This window comes from Nycticebus coucang, chromosome 14 (genome assembly GCF_027406575.1).
Source record: "Nycticebus coucang isolate mNycCou1 chromosome 14, mNycCou1.pri, whole genome shotgun sequence".
In the NCBI taxonomy this organism is placed as follows: domain Eukaryota; kingdom Metazoa; phylum Chordata; class Mammalia; order Primates; family Lorisidae; genus Nycticebus; species Nycticebus coucang.
The window spans coordinates 83,439,598-83,461,898 of record NC_069793.1 but is presented as its reverse complement, the minus strand read 5'-3'; the positions used below and the strand labels follow the sequence as shown (position 1 = coordinate 83,461,898).

The 22,301-nt window shown below is 39.6% G+C and overlaps 1 protein-coding gene across 1 annotated transcript in view; it reads left to right on the top strand.

Moving 5' to 3' along the window:
- The window catches only part of RAB38 (RAB38, member RAS oncogene family), a 58,752-nt gene that overhangs the window by 23,900 nt on the left and 12,551 nt on the right, over window positions 1-22,301 (top strand). The gene's annotated exons all lie outside the window — the stretch shown is intronic.

Here is a 22,301-nt window from a genome sequence, read left to right as displayed (position 1 = left end):
TATTTGTGTAACACAAATATTAAAAACTTGTGGAGCACAGGGATTGTGCTGGTTGTTTGGGATCCAGGTATGAATAAGGTAGGTGTTGTCCCTGTACGTACGGAGTTCACATTTAGGCCTTATCATCAACATTTGTGTACATCATTAGAGAATGGTTCGAAAATATACCTTGAATGGCCATCATTTGAGTAGGCTGTGGAGGAGTGTTTATGGGTTTTATGCTGCAGGTGGAATGGTCCAATTTGCCTTGGAGCTGTGGGAAGATAGATGGAGGGTGGCAAACCCAGACACAGAGTGGCATAATAATTACTGTGTCCTATGAGAAAATGGCAAGCCCTTTCACTAGAATAGTGACTGCAAGGTTAAGCAACTGCTTGTATTGGGAGACGACGGAGAGGTAGAAAAGGCTGGTGATGCCACTTCCCCTTGCGTTTCAGCCATTCATGGGTGGCCCCAAGGCCTGCTTTCTCCCAGTTCTGTCACTAAGCTGCACTTGTGTTTGGAAAGTTGTCATTTCTTTGTTACCTGTCTTCCTTCTGAGGCCTCAGGGTACCAGTATGCTTTAACCCTTCTTTCTTTCCTTTTAAAATCCTTTCTTTCCCCCTATTTCTTAGGATCTTCCTTTGGTTCAGGGTATAGTCCCCAACATTTTCTGTTTATTTGCTATCATTGCAAGATGTATCTCCTTGTTGTCAAAGGAAGTAGGCAGTGCAAAGCATGTATCACTAAGTTATGGAGATTTAACAAATAAAACTTTTTAAAGTAGTCTTATTCTCTTTCTTGAAGGTTAACCTGACTTAAAAAAATTTCCAAAAGGAAGGTGAATTCACCTAGTCTCCTTTGCCCTTAGTCTCACACTCAGTCTCACTCCACATCTCCCAGCATGTGCCTTCAAATTCTTTTCTTTCAAGCAGAGTCACTCTCCAGCCCAGAAGCTTCCAGCCACGGGGGAGAAAGAATGATCTTATTGATCTCCTGTCCTGGGTTGGTTATGTTACAACATAAGGGCAAACCAGACTGAACGGCCCATGTTTATCTTGAGAGGAGAGTCTTCTGCTGTTCATTCATTTATTCAACAAGTATTACCGAATACTTATTATGTGCCAGGCAGATGTTCTAGGCTCTGGGGATGCGGGAGTTTACAAAGCAGAATCCTGCCTTCATGGATACCACCAACAACAAAACACAAGTAAATCATGCAGTGTGACCGACAGCGATTAAGTGTTAACGAAAGTAAAAAAGAAAAGAAGAGACCTTTGAATTTGTGGAGAGAGTTGAAACTGCTTGTGAGTTGAACCTTCCGAACCTTTTTTTCCCACTTCACTCTGATGTTTCTTGCTCAACTCTTGCAGTGTCAAACTGCCTGCTTAACCGTATGTTGCTCACCACTGTGAGGCCTGTCACCCACCATACATGATATTGGTTTTCTAATCTTCCAAATCCCTGGAAGTGTGAATTTTGAAGAGTATCTTTGAATAGTTTTGGGAAGGAGGAACGTGGAATTTCACAATCTAGTATAAGAAGACAGTACAAGGCCTTATTGTAACAGGTAAAAGCCACATTCAACATCTCTTCTCCCTCCAAACACGCTGCTGCTGGGGTTGTCCTGAAAGTCTTCATGCAAGTGGGTTGCCCAGGGCCAGGTCAGTATCCAAAGTCAACACCTAGAAGCTCAGAGACTATACTGAGGCGCTGTCCCTAACTGTCCTGTTTAAAGATCACAGTTAAAACTCTGCTAACTTTCTCAGTATAGTATTACAACATTTGCAAGATTGAGACCTAGATCAACCTGCCTGCCTGAAGTTGAGATGGCAGCATTTGGGGACAACTACCAATTCATTCATTGATTATACTAGGGATCAGATAACATTTCCCATAGAGAATGGTCTTTTAGAAAATGAATCTACTAACAGTTAGAGTCTTCTTGAGTGACATCATAATCAGTCTGGTGATAAACATCTAGTTTCCTCTCTTTACATCCCTGAAACTTCTTTTTTTTTTTTTTTTTTGTGGCTGAGGAACTGAATTCTTTGTTTTATTTTATTTTATTTTTTTCTATTGATGATTTAGGTTTTATTTTTTTATTTTTTATTTTTTATTTTTTTATTTTTTTAATTATTTTTTTTATTAAATCATAACTGTATACAATGATATGATTATGGGGCATCATACACTCACTTCATAAACCATTTGACACATTTTTATCACAGTGGTTAACATAGCCTTTCCGGCGTTATCTCAGTTACTGTGCCAAAACATTTACATTCTACATTTACCAAGTTTCGCAAATACCCCTGTAATATGCACCACAGGTGTGATCCCTCCGATTCCCCTCCCTCTACCCACCCACCCCCTTTTCCCACTTCCCCCTATTGTTAAGTTGTAGCTGGGTTATAGCTTTCATGTGAGAGTCCCAAATTAGTTTCATAGTAGGGCTGTGTACATTGGGTATTTTTTCTTCCATTCTTGGGATACTTTACTAAGAAGAATATGTTCCAGCTCCATCCATGTAAACATGTCCATACTACCCAAAGCAATATATAATTTCAACGCACTCCCTATTAAAGCTCCACTGTCATATTTTAAAGATCTTGAAAAAACATTACTTCGTTTTATATGGAATCAGAAAAAACCTCGAATAGCCAAGACATTACTCAGAAATAAAAACAAAACAGGAGGAATCACACTACCAGACCTCAGACTTTACTACAAATCGATAGTGATCAAAACAGCATGGTATTGGCACAAAAACAGAGAAGTAGATGTCTGGAACAGAATAGAGAACCAAGAGATGAATCCAGCTACTTACCGCTATTTGATTTTTGACAAGCCAATTAAAAACATTCAGTGGGGAAAAGATTCCCTATTTAACAAATGGTGCTGGGTGAACTGGCTGGCAACCTGAAACTTCTAATCAGCCAGAGGCCATAACTTCTGGCCTTGTCCCCACAGGCACATCCTGCAGAAGTCTCACAGATGTCACCACCTTGGCCATCTCTGCAGCTGAATCTCACAGGGAGTTAGAGCAGTTGGTCTTGAAACCAGCCTCCTTCTTATGGTTGACCCCCTGCGGAGGGAAATTTACCTCAATCTTTTGAAACAACTTTACTTGAGCGTGACCTTGCCTAGTGCTGTTGCTGAACAATCACGGTAGCCACCAGCTGGCTGGTGAATTAAGAGAGGAAAAATAAAAATTAAACGCCAACTGGTATCTCTGATTTCTCACACCGTCTCATTCAATATTAAAAACTAAAGGAAAGGAAAGAAACACAGTCTTTCCTAAATCAAGTGTTCTTTGATTTTTGCCTTTTGCATTTTTTTCTTTTCTCAATCATGTTCCCTTTAATTTTACCTGTGGAGTCTTGAGGTGATGTATAATTGGGGTGGTTTCTCTCTGCTCTCTCAGGACAATTACCAATACATAGGTCTCTATGAAAGTTTTGAGACAGACTGTGCTATGATCCATTACTTCCCTTGGAGGACGTACAGTCAGTAGCATCTTTTCTGATTCACCAGTGCGAGGTTCCACTTGCTTGGCTTGTTGGTGTTGTTGGGAGGACTTCGTTGGTTTCCTGATTTTTGTGTATCTTAAAACTTTCCCCATTTCTAGTTTGCAATTTAAATTGATCATAGTCACCCTTATATACCAGGAGCTCAATTCATTTTATTCTCTACATCATACATCAGGTCTAGTAATGGATATTTTGTGTATTCCTGTGCCTACCGCCAGTCTTTATAACATAGGTTGATAAATTATCACTCTGGGAGGAGGCTCCTGTCCTGCTTTGGCTAATGCATCTCTAAAGTGTGGAGTCCTGCTTTCTGGGCCTGTCTCAGTGGCTGGCTGGGCCTTGCTACTTGCTGACCAGTTTACCTGGTGGCGCATGATTGGTGTCCATTGCCTGAATCTCCACTACTTACTGCTTTTGGATTCACTATCTAATAACACCCACCCACCTTCTAGAACTGTTGTGAGCATTAAGAGATAATGTACATGTGGTCTTCGGATGTGTTATATCTGATTTTACCCCCTCCCCCCACACACACATACACACATTCTCCCCCCACCCTACTGTCGATAAGCACAGACCGTCTACTGGGGTGTCTCCCTGCCTGTCCCTGACCGGATGCATGCAATAGCTTCGGAGAAGGGTCTGTCCTCTGCTCCATCCTGCTCTTATCGGTCAGTGATTCAGGTGTGGCTGTGTTCAGTAACAGGACACCACAAAAATGCCAGTGTGGTAGAAAGGACAGAGCAAGCAGTGTCTGTGCAGTAGCAGGAATCAAAGATAAATTCATTGAAAGAGTCCGCAGGGGCTCCTGCTGCTGGTCCTTCCACTTCAGCCCTGCCCCTGACGGATTTCCTCAGCTGCCTTGTCCTACTTACAGTGACTCGAGGCCCATCTTCTCTCCCAGAATATTCTAAGAACAGGGCAGTAGTTGAACTAAATATTCTACTCTGGGCAGAAGCTTTCTTGTGTAAAATTCTACTCAATTTTGGTTTCCTCCCTAAAGCTAAAGGAAAAAACAAAATGTCGATATGTCTTTCTGCTGAGAAAAGACATGTACCCAACCCAAAAGTGTTGTCTCTAAGGTGGCATAAAGATTTTAGGGGGGGAGAAGTGAATATTTTTTTTTTGTTTATTTTTTATTTATTTATTTATTTATTTTGAGACAGAGTCTTACCATATCGCCCTCAGTAGAGTGCTGTGGCGTCACAGCTCATAGCAACCTCAAACTCTTGGGCTTAAGTGATTCTCTTGCCTCAGCCTCCCAAGTAGCTGGGAATACAGGTGCCTGCCACAATGCATGGCTAAGGAAGTAGAGCTTTTTCATGTTGTTTGCTTTGCCACAACTGTTAAAAACATTTGCTATGTTGGGGGAATTTCTAGCACGGGGAGGTCATTTCCTCAGGGAGGACCCATCACTTTCTTCTTCAGCTTCCTTTGCATCCTGGCACAGGCAGATGATCGAGAGTCCACCATTCATACTGAGTTAGAAGGGAGCAGCTGGATGAAAAAGGCGCAGCTCAGAATCCACTTTTCCGGGAAGAGGAGAGGCAGAATAGGCTCCCAGCTTTGGGAGACAGCAGAGGTACAGGGTCCTATGCTTGACACAGAAACAGCATTACTGCTTGCCCAGGAAATAATTACATTCAAGTTGAGATCCTGGGAGCTGTGGAGATCACAGAACCTAGTGCTCAGTGGTGGCTGGTAGCTTTTTCCTTATCAAGCCTGTTTTATGTGGGATTTGAATTTCTTTCTGGCAGCTTAGGCTGAGGCATATTCCTCTAGACTCCTGAGTACTTCTACAAGCTACCCAACATCCCTTGAATAAATCTTTTCATATATATTTAAGCAGCCTTCATCAGCTTCTTATACCTTGTAATGATGAACCTGGATTAATAATATACATGGTCAAATACATTTAAGAAAACCAAATTAAACAACTATTCTTCCTACAAAACGTTTTTAGAACTTTGATATTCTAATGTCATAACAAAGACTATGTTTCTTGCTGTATGCTATGTGTTAACTTTGTGTGAAAATTTTTATGTGTATGAACTAATTCAATTCTTAGCATGACCCTACAGGGAAGACATTATTATTGTTACTATTTTAAAGGAAAAAAAAAAGTTGAGGCTTAGGTAACTTCCCTAAAGATATGTGTTCCTACCTGATTTCTTTGATTCTCACATAGACCTTCTTTTCCTTTATATGTTAACATTTCAAATTCAAGATGTACTTTATAATTAGTGTAGATTTCTAAAATGATGGTGAATCTTACAAATCATCTTTTTAAAAATTCTCTCCTCCAGAAAGGGACTGTACCAGGCAGCAGTTCCTCAGTGTTTTTGGCCATGTAGAACACGGAACAGAATAAGGAACACATTTGAGAAATCCTCGCCTGGAATTAATTTGTGAAGACAAAGTTTTCTGTGTTTTGTTAAATTTAGTGAGCTGTATTTATTGTTATTTTTAATTGCTCTGTATGTTGAAATATATAGCAGTTAAAAAGTGTCTAGTTTTCTAGAAAATGCTTACAGAATGCCATCAGACTTCATTTCCTTCTTAGACTTCCAGAAAATTGCAGTTAGAAAACATGATGTATTTATGCCAGGCTGGAAACTCATAGATAATTGCACTTGGGCATGGGTGGATAGTTATACTAATTCATTTTTCTTGGATTAAGTATAGGAAATTATTTTTAAAATCCTTTTATTTTCAAGTTGGGTAGTGGACCATCTCTGATTATTTCCATTTTTCAAATGCCAAAGTATAAAAAACTTTTTGACAGTATTCATTGATTGACACAGTTGGTATTGAATGACATTTGTTTCTGGATCTGTGCTATGAATCATGTTATTAAGTCCTTTCTGTGTTGAGATAGGTACTTGTTCTTATTTTATTATTATTATTATTATTATTTTGGTCACAATTCGCTGTGGAAAATAGAAATTCCAGGTATTAAGTATCTGTCTCCAAAGAATTTTGATGAGGTTATAGGATGTGCCTCCACCAATGTAATTGTCCACATCATATTTAACCCCTTCATTTTAGTTGCTCTGATTACAGCAGGTTGTGCTTAGGTATGTAAAAGGCAAGACTCAGTCTGAAATCTAAAACCAGATCAAAGTTTGGAATAATGGCTGTGTTTAATAGTCATGATCATTTTAAATAATGACCACCAGTCATCACTTCTGGCAGATTCTTGATGCCTTATATGAAAAATGAAAATTGTTTCCTGAAGTCAAGAATAGCTTAAGCAGAAGAGCCTCAAATTCAAGTTAGTCATCTGCTTAATGATCAGTATAAATTAATAATAACATTTTTATTTTTAATCTTTAGTTAATAAGTTCTCTAGAGGATCTCTAGGCCTATACTTTTAATTTGTTAGATAATCTGAGATCCAACTAACTATAACTAAGGTATGAGAGGAGACGAGGCATGGACCCCCAGAGGACATCACCATGGCTGGGTGTTTAGGGGGCAAAGTGTTGCATATGTCAGTCTGACCTGCATGGCTCGCACTTTCGCTAATTAGAGCTGAGATCCTTCCTGTTCCATGCTGAGGCAATCTTAATAACCTGTCTTTAGACTTTGTTTACAGTAATTCATATTAAATGCTGTTAAAAACTCAGGCTGCTCAATAGATGACTTTCAGACTGTCATTGCCTAATTCAAGAATCTTTTGTAGTTTCCACTTCCTACTGATTAAAATTTAGACACCTTAGAACAAGTGTCAGCAAACAAAGGCTTCTGGGCCAAATCTGGTTGGTCCCCTGTATTATAAAGAAAGTTTTGTTGGAATACAGCCATGCTCATTGGTTTACGTGTTATCAGTGGCTATTTTTTTAATTACAAAAACTACAGAGTGGAGCAATAGAAGCCTTAGGACCCACAGAGCTTCAACTATTTACCATCTTTTCTTTATTCTTCAAAGTATGCCACTGATATCTCAGAGTAAGAATAGTTTCTCTTTAGTCAGGCACTGTGCTGGTGGCTTTATATGCATTAGCTTATCCTTCAAACAAAATTGCAAGGTAGGCATTACTAATTTTCTTATTTATAGATGAGGTAATTAAAGTTTAAATTAGAGAGAATAATGCTGGCTAAAGATCTCATAATTGGTACATCATAGAATTGGGATTTCAAGTCGAATGTGCTAACAGCACCCCTTAGCCACCCAACCGCCACATTACATTATCTTATAACCTTTTCCAATCTCACCTTGTACAATAATTATTTATTGAGCAATTGATATGTGGCAGGGATTGGAGTGGATAGATGAGTAAAATGTGGTCCTGATCACTAGGAGGTTAAAGTCTAATAACAGGTATACAGATGCGTAAATAGGTCTTCCAGGAAATGTGACAAAATGGAGCAAGTCCCCTGGAACTGTTGAGGGGTGAAAGAAGGAGAGCTTATTTTACCTGTACTTTTCCTCCAGCCATTGCCAGACACCTGTCTTTTTCTCATCTCTGCAATACTTTCCATGCCATTCCCTCTTTAGGGAATGTATAAAGCTTTTCTTTGTCTGTATTTAGTTTTGTCCAACAAAGTACAGCGATGAGTGTGAGAGAGGAAAGTTGAAAAACTTCTGGCTTAGCAGTCAGAAGCCTTCAGAAACAAAACAGGAATCCCTGATTCTAATACTCTACCTCAACAAAGAATTCTTGTTTTAGTTAAGCAGAACTTTTTGTTGAGGAATCTCCTAACTCACTTTTCTAAAGACTCCTTTGGAGCGGATGTAAGCAATTCAAGGCACTACGGGCTGGCTATGCCATGTAGCATGGGGGCAGTGCTTGGGTGGACATCGTTGTCTAGGAATAGGAACCCCTTAAAATTCTGTGTGCAACTTTTTTTATGCCTGTGTATTTTTTTTAAAGACCAATTATTATTACATACTGAAAACTTTCTGTCATTTTATAGTTATTATCACTAATTTATTTTTTAATTTCAGAATGTTAGAGGGTAAACATGTTTTGTTTACATACTTCATTTTTGTACAGATTGAGTCAAAGTTAGACACATAAGTGTGCCCTTCACCCAGACAGTGTGCACTGGACCCACTAGGTGTGAATTGACCCATCTCCACCTCCCCTCCAGTTTGCTTTTCATTGAGATTTGCTTCCATTAATGTACTTAAGTGTTGGTCCATTAGTTCCAATTTGGTATTGAGTACATGTGTTTGTTTCTCCATTCTTAGAAGAGTGGTTTCTAGTTCCCTCCAGATTGCCTGAAAGATTTTAGATCACCGTTTTGAATGGCTGAGTAGTATTCCCTAATATGCACATACCTCATTTTATTAATCCATTCATGTATTGGGGGCACCTGGTTTGTTTCTACATCTTTGCAAGTGTGACTTGTGCTACCACTAATTCTTAGAACAACTCTGTGAGTCATCATCCTCATTTTTCATGGAGACAAGGAGGCTCAGCGTGATTAAGGGACTTGCTCAAAGTCAGAGGTGGAGATCCTAATGCCTTTCTGCCTGGTCAAAGCTGACATTTTCCACAGTCTTCCAAATGCCCCTCCATGCTTTTCAGTGCTTCTTCTCAGGGTCAGATGTCCTGCTGACCCTAGGACCTCAGTGCAGCTGAAAAAAAGCCCAATTCTCTGAGGTGAAGGATGTGTCATTCAGAGAATTATCTACACTCTGTCCTCATCTCTCTATTTATTTATTGTTTTTATTTTTTTTTTGTGGTTTTTGGCCGAGGCTGGGTTTGAACCCACCACCTCCAGCATATGAGACTGGCGCCCTATCCCTTTGAGCCACAGGTGCTGCCCCATGTCCTCATCTCTCTAGGCAAAGAACATCCATCAGAAGAAGGGGCTGAGCTGACCCATAGGGCTGGCCCCACGTATACACGTGTCCTTGCTGGTACCAGGCATGTGGGTGGGAGACATGAAGCGCCTTGAAGAAATCTGTAGAGGCCGTATAATGTGTGATGGTAGGACAGGAACAGAGATGTGTACAATATATAGAATTTCCAAAGACAGGTTGGGAGGGGGAAGGCAGACACAACAGCATGTGAAAAGTGAGAAACAACAGAGAGTGCTACAAATGCTGAAGTCCAGTGAGGCTCAAATAAAAGTGGGTGTGAACACAGAAGGCAAAACTCTGCACCATGCAAACAATGTCTCTCAGCACAAGCCCTACAGGCTAAGAATTCTTCATTGACTATTGAAGCCTCTACCCAAAGACTCAACAGTTTCTTAGTAATTATACAAAAATCAAAGGACAACCCTACTGGATTTTTTTGTTAAGAAGGAAAATACCGGGCGGCGTCTGCGGCTCAAGGAGTAGGGCGCCGGTCCCATATGCCGGAGGTGGCGGGTTCAAACCCAGCCCTGGCCAAAAAAAAAAAAAAAAAAAAAAAAAAAAACATAAAAAGAAGAAAAATACCAGCTAAATATTAACTCTTATTCGATTAGATCTTTTCCTTTAAAAATCTGGAAAATTCTAATATAAAGCATGGCATCTAGAGTTTTCTTAACATCAACACTATTGCATTTTGGGCCAAATAATTTTTAGCCTGGAGTGGGAGGGGAAGGCTGTGTTCTGTGTAATTTAGGGTATTTAGCAGCATGCCTGGCCTCCACCCACTTGAAATCAGTGGCATCCCACCCTCCAATCAGTTGTGACAATCAAATATATCTCCAGACATTGACAAATGTCCTCTGATGGAAGAGGTCAAATCACCCCCTCACTGAGACCACCATTAACTAATACTGAAAATAATCATCATAAATATATGTCTCATAGCTAGTTGAGGCTGAGTGTTTTCTGGGGGGTGGGGTGGGTAAGGGGTAGAATGAGGTCTGTCTTGATCCTCTCTGAGAACAAATAATCCTGTAGGCCTGTTCTCGTGTGTCTCTGGGAGGAAGAATGAGCCTAACAATTAAGGTGGCCCCTTATCTTTGCACCCGGACCTCTATCTCCAGCCATGGCTTCTTTCCCAAACTTCAAAATTCTGTGTCTTCTAAATCTCTATCTGAACACCACCTAGAGAACTCCTCAAACCCAGTATGTCTGAAGCTGAATGCAACAGCTCTTCTGAAAACATAAGTCATCTGATGGGAGACCTGACATCCCCACAGACTCTCATGCCAGACACCATTTAGCCAGGTTAGCCGTGCTTCAGAACCCCCAGTTCCTGAACATAGAAAAGCCCCCTTGTGAGGCTCTTCTCTGCTTCTCTGGACTTGTCTCTACTCTCGCCCTCTATCTATCCCAGGTTTACACTGAACTGACCAAGTTGCCCATTCACGTCTGGTTTTCCTTCTGCCGGGAGCGCATCCTCCCTTTCCGTATCTGTCCTGCACTCTTCCTTCAGAACTCAGTTTGAGTATCACCTGTTTCTGACTCACCAGGAGCCTCTCCTATTCCTTCCCGTGTTGTGTTAAAATTGTTTCTTGATGGACCTGACCCCAGCGCTGCACCGTAAGTCCTCTGGATCACCACTCAGCACAGTGGTTTGCACACAGAGGGGGTCACTTGGTCAGTGTTTATTGGATGGAAAATAATTGTTTGCCACATTGCCTCTCAAGGACTCTTTTGGAAGATTCTCTTACTGCATTATTCTCCCTCTGGCCCTTTGTGGGCAGGTATTTCCTTAGAGAACTGTTAAAGCAGAACAATTAATTTACTGCTGTAGCTCCCAGAAGGACTCCACATCACGTAACTCCTTTCATCCAGAAAGCTCTCCAGACACTTCACCCAGCAGGGAGATTGTAGCGCTCTGCAGTGTGGGTGGGAAGGAGAGAAGAAAAATGAGGGTGAGGGAAGCAGCACCCCCGAACACCTTGCCTTAGGCCCCCTGAAGGCAACTGCAAACTTTTGGCTTGGTAATGCCCATAGAGTCTAACTTTAGTCTGTGCATCAAATTACCCAACTTATTCCATTTTGACACCTGAAGACCAGAGATAACAATTTTCCCTTCACTGAAGTTCTCATAATCCTGTTTTACATGTGTCTCTCATTGATCTCAGCTACTATTGGTTGAGCCACACACAGTGGCTATCATATTTCTCTTTGTTTCTAATACAGAAACAGAATTCCAGGTTAGCTTGTCAGAGATTTTCGTTGGTGAAGCCAGGCCCAGGCTTCATGTCTGGTCCAGTGCTCTTTCCAACGACAGTGACTCTTGGGCAGGGTTGTATATCAGGGTCACCTGGAGAACTTGTTAAAATTGCAAATGTGTTGGCGCTATTCTCAGAGAAGCCGAAGGGGCTAAAAATGTGTGTTTTTGGAAACCGCTCCTTTGCTGCTGTTGCCTTCCACCCTGGTCAAGATGCCCTGGGTCTGACTCGGTTCACTCTGTACCTGTATACAGAGTGTACCGACTCCGTATTCAGGTACCTACTTTGCTAAGCACTGAGACACTGGTAATAAATGGCACAGTTTCTTCCTTTTAGGAACTTCTTAATCTCCTAGAAGAAACCCATATAAACAAATAATTACAATGTACAATGAAGTTCTGTACAAGCTAGTGGCTTCTTTAAGAGCTGTGAGAGCATTGGAAGAAAAAGCTCTTGCCTCCACCTGCAAGTGAAGCGGCTTCCTTGATATTTGATCTGCATTGCCAAGAATAAGAGAGGCCCCCCAAGAAGCCTGAAGTCCACTGAGAAAAACTGGATGGCGCGCAGGAGGGCATGAAAGACCCAGCTTTAGGAAACCCTGGTTGTCTTTTTTTTTTTTTTTTTAGAAAGCAAAGACAAGATTTCTGTCTTTATTCTAAGGTATCTAAATAAGAATATACTTCTGTTGTAGAGTTACCTAGCTTTATCAGTCAGCAGAAAGTTGTCAATACAAGACCACAAGGAATCTTAATGTTAAGAGTAATAATTAGTCTTTGTAAAATGCATGCTTGCTGTACCAGGCCTAAGTGCTTTATTTAATTATTTCATTTACTTCTCACTAACCCATATGAAATAGATGCTATTAATCTGCCCATTTTACACATTAAGGAGCTGAAGCTTAGAGAAGTTCGATAATTTACCCAAGATTAGAGCCCAGGTCTCTTTATTCAAATCTCTTTCTATATTTTTTTACATCTATGGGTCTCAATAATAGTCTTGTATTGCTATTTCTTGATTTACTGGATTTAGACATACCCGTTGATAACCTGCTAAGACGGTTTAACTTTATTGCCTGACTACTGCCCTACTCATTCTACTGAAGACAGTTCTATCACTGTTTTAGTTCAATCAGGACAAAAAATCAAAGTTTATATCATTGGATATGAAAATATTATTCACTCATATAATTCACCATCTTCTCTTCAATGAATCTTTATTCCTTAATATTTTCAAAAATTCTTGATCCTGTTATTTATTGTATGGAGACTAGTTTTGTCCCGGAGGCCTTCATCCCAGAGTCCTCCCTTTTTCTTGTGTAATTCGTTTGAATGCCCTGTGTACTCAGTAAAAGCCCTCCGGTTGGAGGGCTTTTCTTTGCCGCCTTCTGAGCAGGATCACCTGCCCCCTGGATCCCAATTTCATGTCCTTGTTTTGCTGGAACCCACCCTTCTGCAACTGCTTAAGAAAAGCTGAACGAGCATTTCTGAGCCCTTGCTGTCTTTAAGTGTGTGTTTTCTAAGACTTACAGAAGTTTAATTGGGTAACTATAGAATTCTAAGTTTAAAATGATTTCCCCTTATAACCTGAAGGCATTGCTCCACTGTAAAATGGACCTTAGAATTATTCTTTAGAAGTCTTAGATGCTTAAGAAATCTTGATGCTTAAAGCTTTGAGTGTATGCTGTTTTCTTTTGTCTGGAAGTATTTAGGATCATCTCTTATGCCTGATAATCTGAAATTCCACAGTATTACACTTTGTTCATTTGTTGTTCAGGACCCTCTGTGAGACATTTCAGCTTAGAAACTCATGTTCTGTAAAATATTATGTCTTTGTTTAGCTTTCTTCCTTCATTTTCTTTGTTCTTTCTTTATGAACCTGGTGGTTCAGCGTAACCTCTCAAATGATGTCTGGTTTCTCATGTTTTTAGCACTTTGTTAATTGTTGCTTTATTTTGTTTACTTCTTTGAATTAATGTTCCCTTCTTTTATTATAATTTTTAATTACAGCAATCATACTTTTTTTTTTTTTAGACAGTGTCTCACTATGTCTCCCTCAGTAGAGTGCTGTGGTGTCATAGCTCATAGCAACCTCAAACTCTTGGGCTTAAGTGATTCTCTTGCCTCAGCCTCCTAAGTATCTGGGACTACAGGCGCCTGCCACAATGCCCAGCTAGTTTTTTGTTGCAGTTGTCACTGTTGTTTATCTGGCCCGGGCAGGGTTCGAACCCCCCAGCCTTGGTGTATGTGGCCAGCGCCCTACCCATTGAGCTATGGGCGCTGCCAGCAATCATACTTTTAATTATAAAGAACTCTTTTTTTATTCTCTAATTGTTTTTTTTATAGCATCTTATTCTTAGTTAAGAATGTAATCGAGTGTTAGACGCGGTATTTATTTATTTATTTTACTGATGAGGATTCATTGGGGGTACAAGAAACCAGGTTACACTGGTTGCATTTGTTAGGTAAAGTCCCTCTTATAATCGTTAGACATGGTATTTATAAGAATACTAATTTGTTTTTCTTAAGTTGTTTTTCCTGTTACATTATCTATTTCATTAGCATTAATTTTTTTAGTCCATTTTTGTTTTTTTTATTTTATGTTAATGGTCCCCCTTAAACATATGATCATCCCTGGCCGGAATATTTAAGCACAAGACCCTCCAAAGCAGGCACTAAGGTCTGAGTGTCTAGACAGGCCTGTTGATTAATGGCTGTGTTGATTGTTGATATGTAGGTTTTCCTTTCGGTTGGTAGTCACTGGAGATGCCCCAGTGTCACTTGGTGGAGATCTTTTCTTTGAAGAAGAACTCTTCTCTCCCATTCGTGGTAACAGTGTCAGAGTTCTCTGTGGAGGGAAAGAGTGGTCTAGCTGCCAAATGGGCAGACTTTTTGATTATTTTTTTCAGCCCCTCATAAGTAGCATAGATGCACAAGTTCATGTCTCTTGGGTCTCAAGTCTCTTTGCTTTAGTTTATTCAGGAGATGAATCAGGATTTGACTTAGAGGATAGATATCTAAGCTGCTGGTGTCTATGTGAAAGAATGGAGAAGGGATGAGGTGGATGTCCCTATTCTGACTTTTAATAAATCCCCTGGTTTTAACTACCCTTAACATGTGAGTATTGGGGCTCTTGGGTTCTGTGGAGATGAATTAAACCTCTTATTGTCCATATCAACCTCTACACACCCTCTAGACCACCCTGTCTATAACCCTAATAAATTCATTACTACCTCTCCATTACTTTAGATTTCTAAAAATGTTTCAAAATCTCTTGGATGCTGCTGCATATTTTCTCATTCTTTTAATCCTTGAGATTCTATTTGAAATCCTTTCTCTGGAATCATTTTTGCAATTTTAATAAGGGAGGAAAATAAACACGTCCTCTTGTGAGCCATCTTTAATTGGAAGGTGCCCGTGTTCTCTGTTGATTGTCTACCTTATATCCGATTTATTTATAATTTATTTGTAAAAGAGGATTGTTTTGTCCTCATTTTATAATGTGAAAACTAAAGCACAATAGGATTTAAGTAACTTACCCAAAGCAACTCAGCCGGTGATTTCAGAGCTGATATTAAAGCTCAGGTCTGATGGATTCTAGGTCCATGAGCTGCTTTCTATCCCAGCTTCTACTTCTGAAAGGAAATCAGGGGGCCAAGCCATTGCTCTCAGAAGCAATGTCGACTTCCCTTTTCTCCAACCCTGGGCAGGATTGCGTCCTTGTTTTAGAAGGGGCTTGTTCCTATGACATGTTTACCTTCTCTCTTCCTGTGTTTCTTCATTTTTTTCACCATTGATGTTGCCTGACCCTGTCTTGTGGCCCTTTGCCTCACTGATGTGTCTTGTTCGCCACCTTTGAAGCACCCTTAGATTTATGAGCACCAGCCCTCCCTCCCAAGGCCTTCCATTTTATCTCCATCTGCTTCACGGCTAGTGAGCTATTGATTCTTGGGAGAGCCTGCTGGGATTGGGGGAAAATCAATATCCCATTAGACAAAAGTGAGGAGCGGCAGCAGTAGCTCCTGGTGGCCTGTTCATGGACCTGACCTCCTGGGGCAGCACTCAGAGACTGGGTGTGCTGTGTCCAGAGATTTCCTGAAGGGATGAGATTGTTCTAGGGACAATGCAGAAACAGAAAAATCATCATGAGTTATAAATCTATTTCCTTGATCTAAATGACATGGAGGCGTTTTTGAGAATAATTTTGCTTGTCAAAGGTTGCTCCAGAAGAAAGAAGCTCACTCTGGAGAGCTTTCATAATTCTTGGTCATTTTGAATTTTCTAGTGTAGACAACAGTATTGGTTAACCATTAGGCAAGCTTTTTAGCTTTCATTTTCTCTAGGGTTCTCAAAATGAAAAAGGAATTTCAACCTTGGGGTGCCTAGATTTATTATGTTTCTGAAACATTGTGTTTGTTGTAAATCCCATTTTTAGGATCACCCCCAGGAGCTCCTTATGGCAGCTCTCCCTGGGTAAGGAGTCTCCTCAAAAAGGAAGAGTTTCTTTGGAAAGACAATTATTATCTTCTATTTCATCTGGTTGTAAGTTTAGTTTAGTGTTTCACATTTTTGTAAAAAAGGACAGACCAGAGCAGTTAATCTGAATTATCAAAGTCTAAAGAATTCTAGTATTGCCTCCGTAGTAGGAAACTATACTCAATCCCCCAAACACCATATCATTATATCTTCTTCTGCCATTTGCATGGAAACACAAGAACATTAGATTCTTCCAAATTATCTTGTAGTGTAACTACTTATTTTATAATTTCATTCATTCATTCTTCAAATAGTCATTGAGCAGATTATGTGACAGGACTAGGGCCCTACCAGTGGACAGACCAGATAAAGCCTCTGCCCTGCTGAGGCTTACACTGTAGTGGGTGGAGGCAGGTGATACTGTGACACATGGGTGTGATATACAGAATGCCACGTAGACATGTGCTAAGAAGGAAACTGAAGCGGGGGAGGTCTCTGTAGCTCAGGTGGCATTGGTATGTGAGATCTGGGTAGGAGTGCAAAGGGAAGAGAGCCATTTTAGATAGGGGGCCAAGAAGATTTTACTGACAAGCATTTAAAAAAATTTTATATTAAGGATTTGAAAAATGAGCAATAATGAGCCCTATAGATTCTTGGAAGGAGAATGGTCTGGGAATGGCATGAGTGGTGACTCTGTGGCAGGAACTGACAGCTCTGCTTCTGGAAAGGTAAAGGCAGCCAGAACAGCCGGGGCAGAGTGAGCGATAGCAGAGTGACAGAGACGTGGTCAGAGAGGTGATAGGAGTCATGCTGAGTCTTTAGAGCATTGGAAGAACTTTGGGTTTTACTGTGTGGGGTGGGACGACATTGGGTTTAATCAGAGATGTGATATGGTTTCATCTAAAGGATCACTGTGGTGGGGATGTTGAACCTGGATTGCAATGGGAAAGGCTGGAGGCAGGAGATAGCTGGGGTGCTGCTGCAGCATCTACGAAAGAGAAACTGTTAGAAGTAGTCAATTTCTACGTGTATTTCTGAACATTTGACAGACACAGGATTTTCTGACAATTTGGATAAAGATAATGAGAGAAAAGATTCAGGGATAGCTCCATAGTTTTCAGCCTGAGAACTGGAAGGACAGAGTTGACAGTTTTTGACAGGCATCCTCAAACTTTTTAAACAGGGGGCCAGTTCACTGTCCCTCAGATTGTGAACAAATTCCTATGCACACTGCACATATCTTATTTTGAACTAAAAAAACAAAACAGGAACAAATACAATCACACCGCCTCCTGTGGCCTGCAGGCTGCAGTTTGAGGACCCCTGGTTTTTGATATAGGGCCCCTGAGATGCAGAGGGATCACTGGCAGGAGGCACCACGGTGCAGGGTTCTGTATGTTAAAGTCTTGAAGACATCAAAGAGCAGGCATCAAACAGGTCATTGGGTAAGAGTCTGGAGTTCAGGGAGAAGTCCAGGCTCAGATATAAATTTGGATTTATGAATTAAACAGTACAAATAGTATTTAAAGTTCCCTGATTAACTTGGGAGTGATTATAAATAAAAATGAGAAAAGGAATAAAGACTAATTTTTGGCACTCCCACATTTGGATTAGGACATGAGGCCACAGAAAGGGGAAATCGCAGAGAATTCATAGGGGTTTTGCAAAGCGCTGAAATGAGAATCTAGTGGACTTTTCTCACTTGTATACTAAGATCACTTTTGAGTAGCTGCAGTTTTCACCTTCTTTTCTCATGCCATTTTATGCTTCTGAGTACTAAAGTGGGAAGATATTGGACAAGAAAAAAGCTAGATTACAGAGCCTTCGTTTTCTATTGAAATCATTGACACTTGAATTTATTTCCTGCCTTATGCTGGTTATTGGGTCTAAAAATAAAAATAGGAAAATAAAGGGATTAAGTTATTGTCTCCCTCCCTGCTATCAACTGTGCACTCTCCCTTAAGTCACTGGGATTTCTGACATAGGGCAGAGGCATCGAGGGTATGACAGGAGGAAGGCTTTGACCAGGCTTTGAGGTAGAGGTATTTAAATCTAACTCAAAGAGCATAATAGCAAACTGAAGTTCCAAGTCTATAAAAGGGTCAAAATATTCAGAAACTTTGTCCTTGAGTTCATTATCTTAATTGAAAGTTTCTATTTGCCAAGGTATGTTCAAAATGTTCATATATTAATCCTGGGTTATAGCTTTCATGTGAAGGTGCCCCATGATCATACTAATGTACACAGCTATGATTTAATAAAAAAAAAAACAAAACTACAAAATGTTCATATATGACATTTGTATAAACCTTTCATATAGTAAAAGTTTCTAACATCTGTTTTCTTATTTGGCTTTCACAAATCCCAAGCTCAGAATGATTTTTCACTATTTGTAAGACTTATCTTTGTTTAGAATGCCTTTTGTTCAGTGAAACGGCTTTAGGAACCCTTACCACCCTGGTTGCCTGGCTTGGATACTCAGTAATTTGTTCACATACCATTTTCAGTGGAGTGGCCAAATCTTTGGACAATATACCAGGTGTAGATGGACAGAGCATGAATGGCAGAACGAAGCTCTTCCTGCCTGGCCTGGGTCACACTATTTCTGTTTTATACACTATTGTACTTCATTAATTTCATTTGAATAGACGTATCAAACTGTTGATACATGCTGCACTTATACCCAACCAAAGCCCCCCTTTCCCCCAAATAATATGCTGTCAAATGAAGTTTTATGCATTTAAACTATTAATAATTTGAATTCACATGTAGAACTGTATATTAATGTCTATTAAGTTTTGTTCTATCATTTCCAATTATACAGAAGCTTCAGTCCATGATTAATCACTGCTAAAAATATCATCTTTCTTAATTATATCATATTGTCTATAATTTTAACATTTGTTGTAAGTATTTACATGACAAATTCTTTGTAAATATAACTTTTAGTAACTGAGTAATATTCTACCATAAGGATAAGCTATAAGATATCCTATCATTAGCCCTCTATTTTTTATTTTGTTTTTCACTATTATAAATGATGTCATGATGGGTAGCTTGATACATAAATGATTTTACACAGCTAAGATGATTTCACTAGATTTGTTCTTATAGAATTTCTGGATCAAGGAGAATGGACATTTTTGTGGTTCCTGTCACCTATGCTTATTTTCAAATAGATGTTCAAAAATGATGAACTAATTTAAACTTACAATAATGAACAGAAGGATTCTCTCTCTGAGAACTTTCTAAAATCCTGATTTCTTCCATCATGTGAGTTTTTCTTCCTTTTACCTTTGTATCAAACAAAAATTTGATATGGATATCTTTCATAATTTTATAAAATCTTCTGATAAAAATGTTAGTTGTAGACAGAGGTTTGAGCCCCGTCCTGCTACCTTAGAAACTTTGCTTTTTGTTTAACGTGATTAAATAATTAGAGTCCTCAAGGAAAGTTTGAGCTCATACAAATCTGCCTGTTTTACTTTGGAGCCAACCCATAGCCACTTTGTCTAGAGGGACATTATGAGAATCATTGTACTAAAGATCAAAGTAGTCTCCCTGTTGCTCAGTCTGAAATATTTATTATAGAAGAGGAGAAAGAGATAAAAATAAAAGGTACCCAGGATCAGCAAGGAAATGAAATTAGTTTATGTTTTTAGGTCTGCCTTCTGTTTGTCCATCCTTTCAGTGACAATACTTTTGCTTTGGATAAACCCCAATATTGTTTTTTTCTGCCATCACCATTTTCTTCACATTTGCTCTTAAACTTGATTTGAACTTCCTAACCTTATTTGGATGGGCTCAGACAACCCTGGAATCTGTTCTGAGTTCATGTCCCTTCTGTCTTTTTTACATCTTATTTTTAAACCTGATCTTAGCTGAGATGCTTCTACAGTTAAACTGGTTTCTTTTAGATCCCTTTCCTTTTTCTTCTTCATTAAATTACTTGTGATCAGTTAGTTAGAACTTCTGTTTCTGAACTTCCTGTCCTTATTTTTCTCCAGACTCAATTTTATGGACTGTTTTCCATCTGAAAGAAGAACTTACATAGGTTTCCATTCATTCCTATATATTTCTGTTTTCTAGTTCATAGAATATTTATAAAAGTGCTGTTTCCTTCCCATTGTCTGGGTTTCAGGGGTAAAATACAGATACTAAAACTTCATACACTATTCATGGTTCAAAATTTATCACTCTTATTTTCTTTGCTCTACATTTTTGAATTTGAATATTAAAATAGTATATATACATTATGGAAAACTTAGAAAATGGCTAGAGTTATAAGATATAAGATTTACATTGTCTTTAATCAAACCACTAATTGATTTCACTATTAGCATTTTGTTCTGGTTCCTTCCGAAGAGGAATACATGCATATGTGTATATTAAAAGAAACTCCATTCTATTTCTTTTAAATTGTATGTATCCTTAAAGTGTCAACTCATAGAATTAGCTCATTAGTTATAGACCTAGAGCTGCATATGCACAATGACAATTAGAAGAGAAAGAGAAAAAAATAAATAGTACCCAAGATCAGTAAGAAATGCTAAATTGTTATCTTAATAATGTTTTGTAACACAAGAAAGCATGTATTACATCTTAAGTGGTTCCCAGAAGCAAAGTTATTATTTTTAAAGTTCCTGGTTGAAGCAGAAGCATCTTTCATTTGGCAAAGCTTTTCAATCTGTTTGAGTCAGTAGAATTCTGTAAAAATAACCAGAAAATGAAACTGAGGTTAGCTCTTTTTAAAATTATTTTTTATTTTTAAATTTTTTTTGAGACAGAGTCTCAAGCTGTCACTCTGTGTAGAGTGCCGTGGTGTTATGGCTCACAGCAACCTCCAACTCTTGGACTCAAGGTATCCTCTTGTCTCAGTTTTTCTATTTTTAGTAGAGACGAGGTCTGAGTTTTGCTCAGGCTGGTCTCAAACTCGTGAGTTCCAGCAATCCACCCACCTTGGCCTTGAGGTTAACTCTTAATTAAGCTCCAGGAGCCCTTCTTCCTTCCTTCCTTCTCCCTTCCTCCCTCCCTTCCTCCCTTGGTACTACTTATACCTTTCTGGTGTGAGATACCTCTTTTGGGGTCACTTACGGTTCAACTCTACTTTCCTCATCTTCTCTTCTTACATATCCAATACTCATATAATAGCCTCAATTCTTTCACTTACTCTGCGTGTATTAAGATTCTCAGGTGCCACCACATTTGTCTCTGTTTTGACTTGATGAAAAAGTATATTTTTTATCTTTTCTTAAAATTATACATTGGTATGTCTATACAAATGTAAATACCTACATCTGTATTGCGTAGATGTATAAATGCCCACAAAGTGATACAGTAGCTACAACTGCGGGTTTCCAGATTCACAGTGACTCAGCGTGGCAGGTTTGCTTCTCCTCCCACCTCCCTCTTCCTCTCCCCGGGTGGAAGTTGCTCTTTCATACTCTGTCTCTCAAGTTCCTGTAATTGGCCAAGGGTGGTCATATGAACTAACCCCTCCCGGGCCCCTCCTGGTACCCCTTTCTCCTAGACTTGGAGTTGTTCTCATCTTGAGTATGAACGTGTGCCTGAAGCTCACTTCCTTAGAGTCCTGCCTCAGCCGTTCTCTACCAGAGATTGAAGATAGGAAGCCTTTTTTCTTTGATGAGAATATGAGCCCAGAAGCTATGAGCCTCTTCATATGCAAAATCCTGCAGGTAGATGGGAACAATGAAGCTGACCTGATGGTGTTTAAGCATCTAATTTTAGTTTCTACGTTTCCTGGAGTAACCTGCGTCTTTTAGCAATTCTGTCACTACTGGATGGTACCGTCCGATGCCGGGGCAATTCAGTGGGTTTCTGATTTTATAACCAATGGCTGTGGCTAATCAAGTTGATAGAGTGCACTTGCTCTAGCAAATCGTTGCTTAAACAAATGCCTTATATTTAAACTCTCAATCTGAGACATCTCTCCCATTAAGGAAGCATTATTCTCAGATCTCCCACAAGTTTAACCACATTAGTCAAGAGCTGAAGATAGTCTCAAGGGTCACCTTCAATTCTGTTTGGAAAAAGGCACAGGACAAATTCTCTCCCTTCACAGCTGATGAAACTGACACCAGAGAAAGGAGTTGACCTGCCCAGGGTGACCAAGATAGTTTGTCGCGACATCAGGGCTAAGACTCAAGTCTCCTACTTCCCTCTCCTAGGCTGCTCAAGCTTAAAGGAGCTTCAGCACAAAGGGTATCAACATAGAACAGTCACA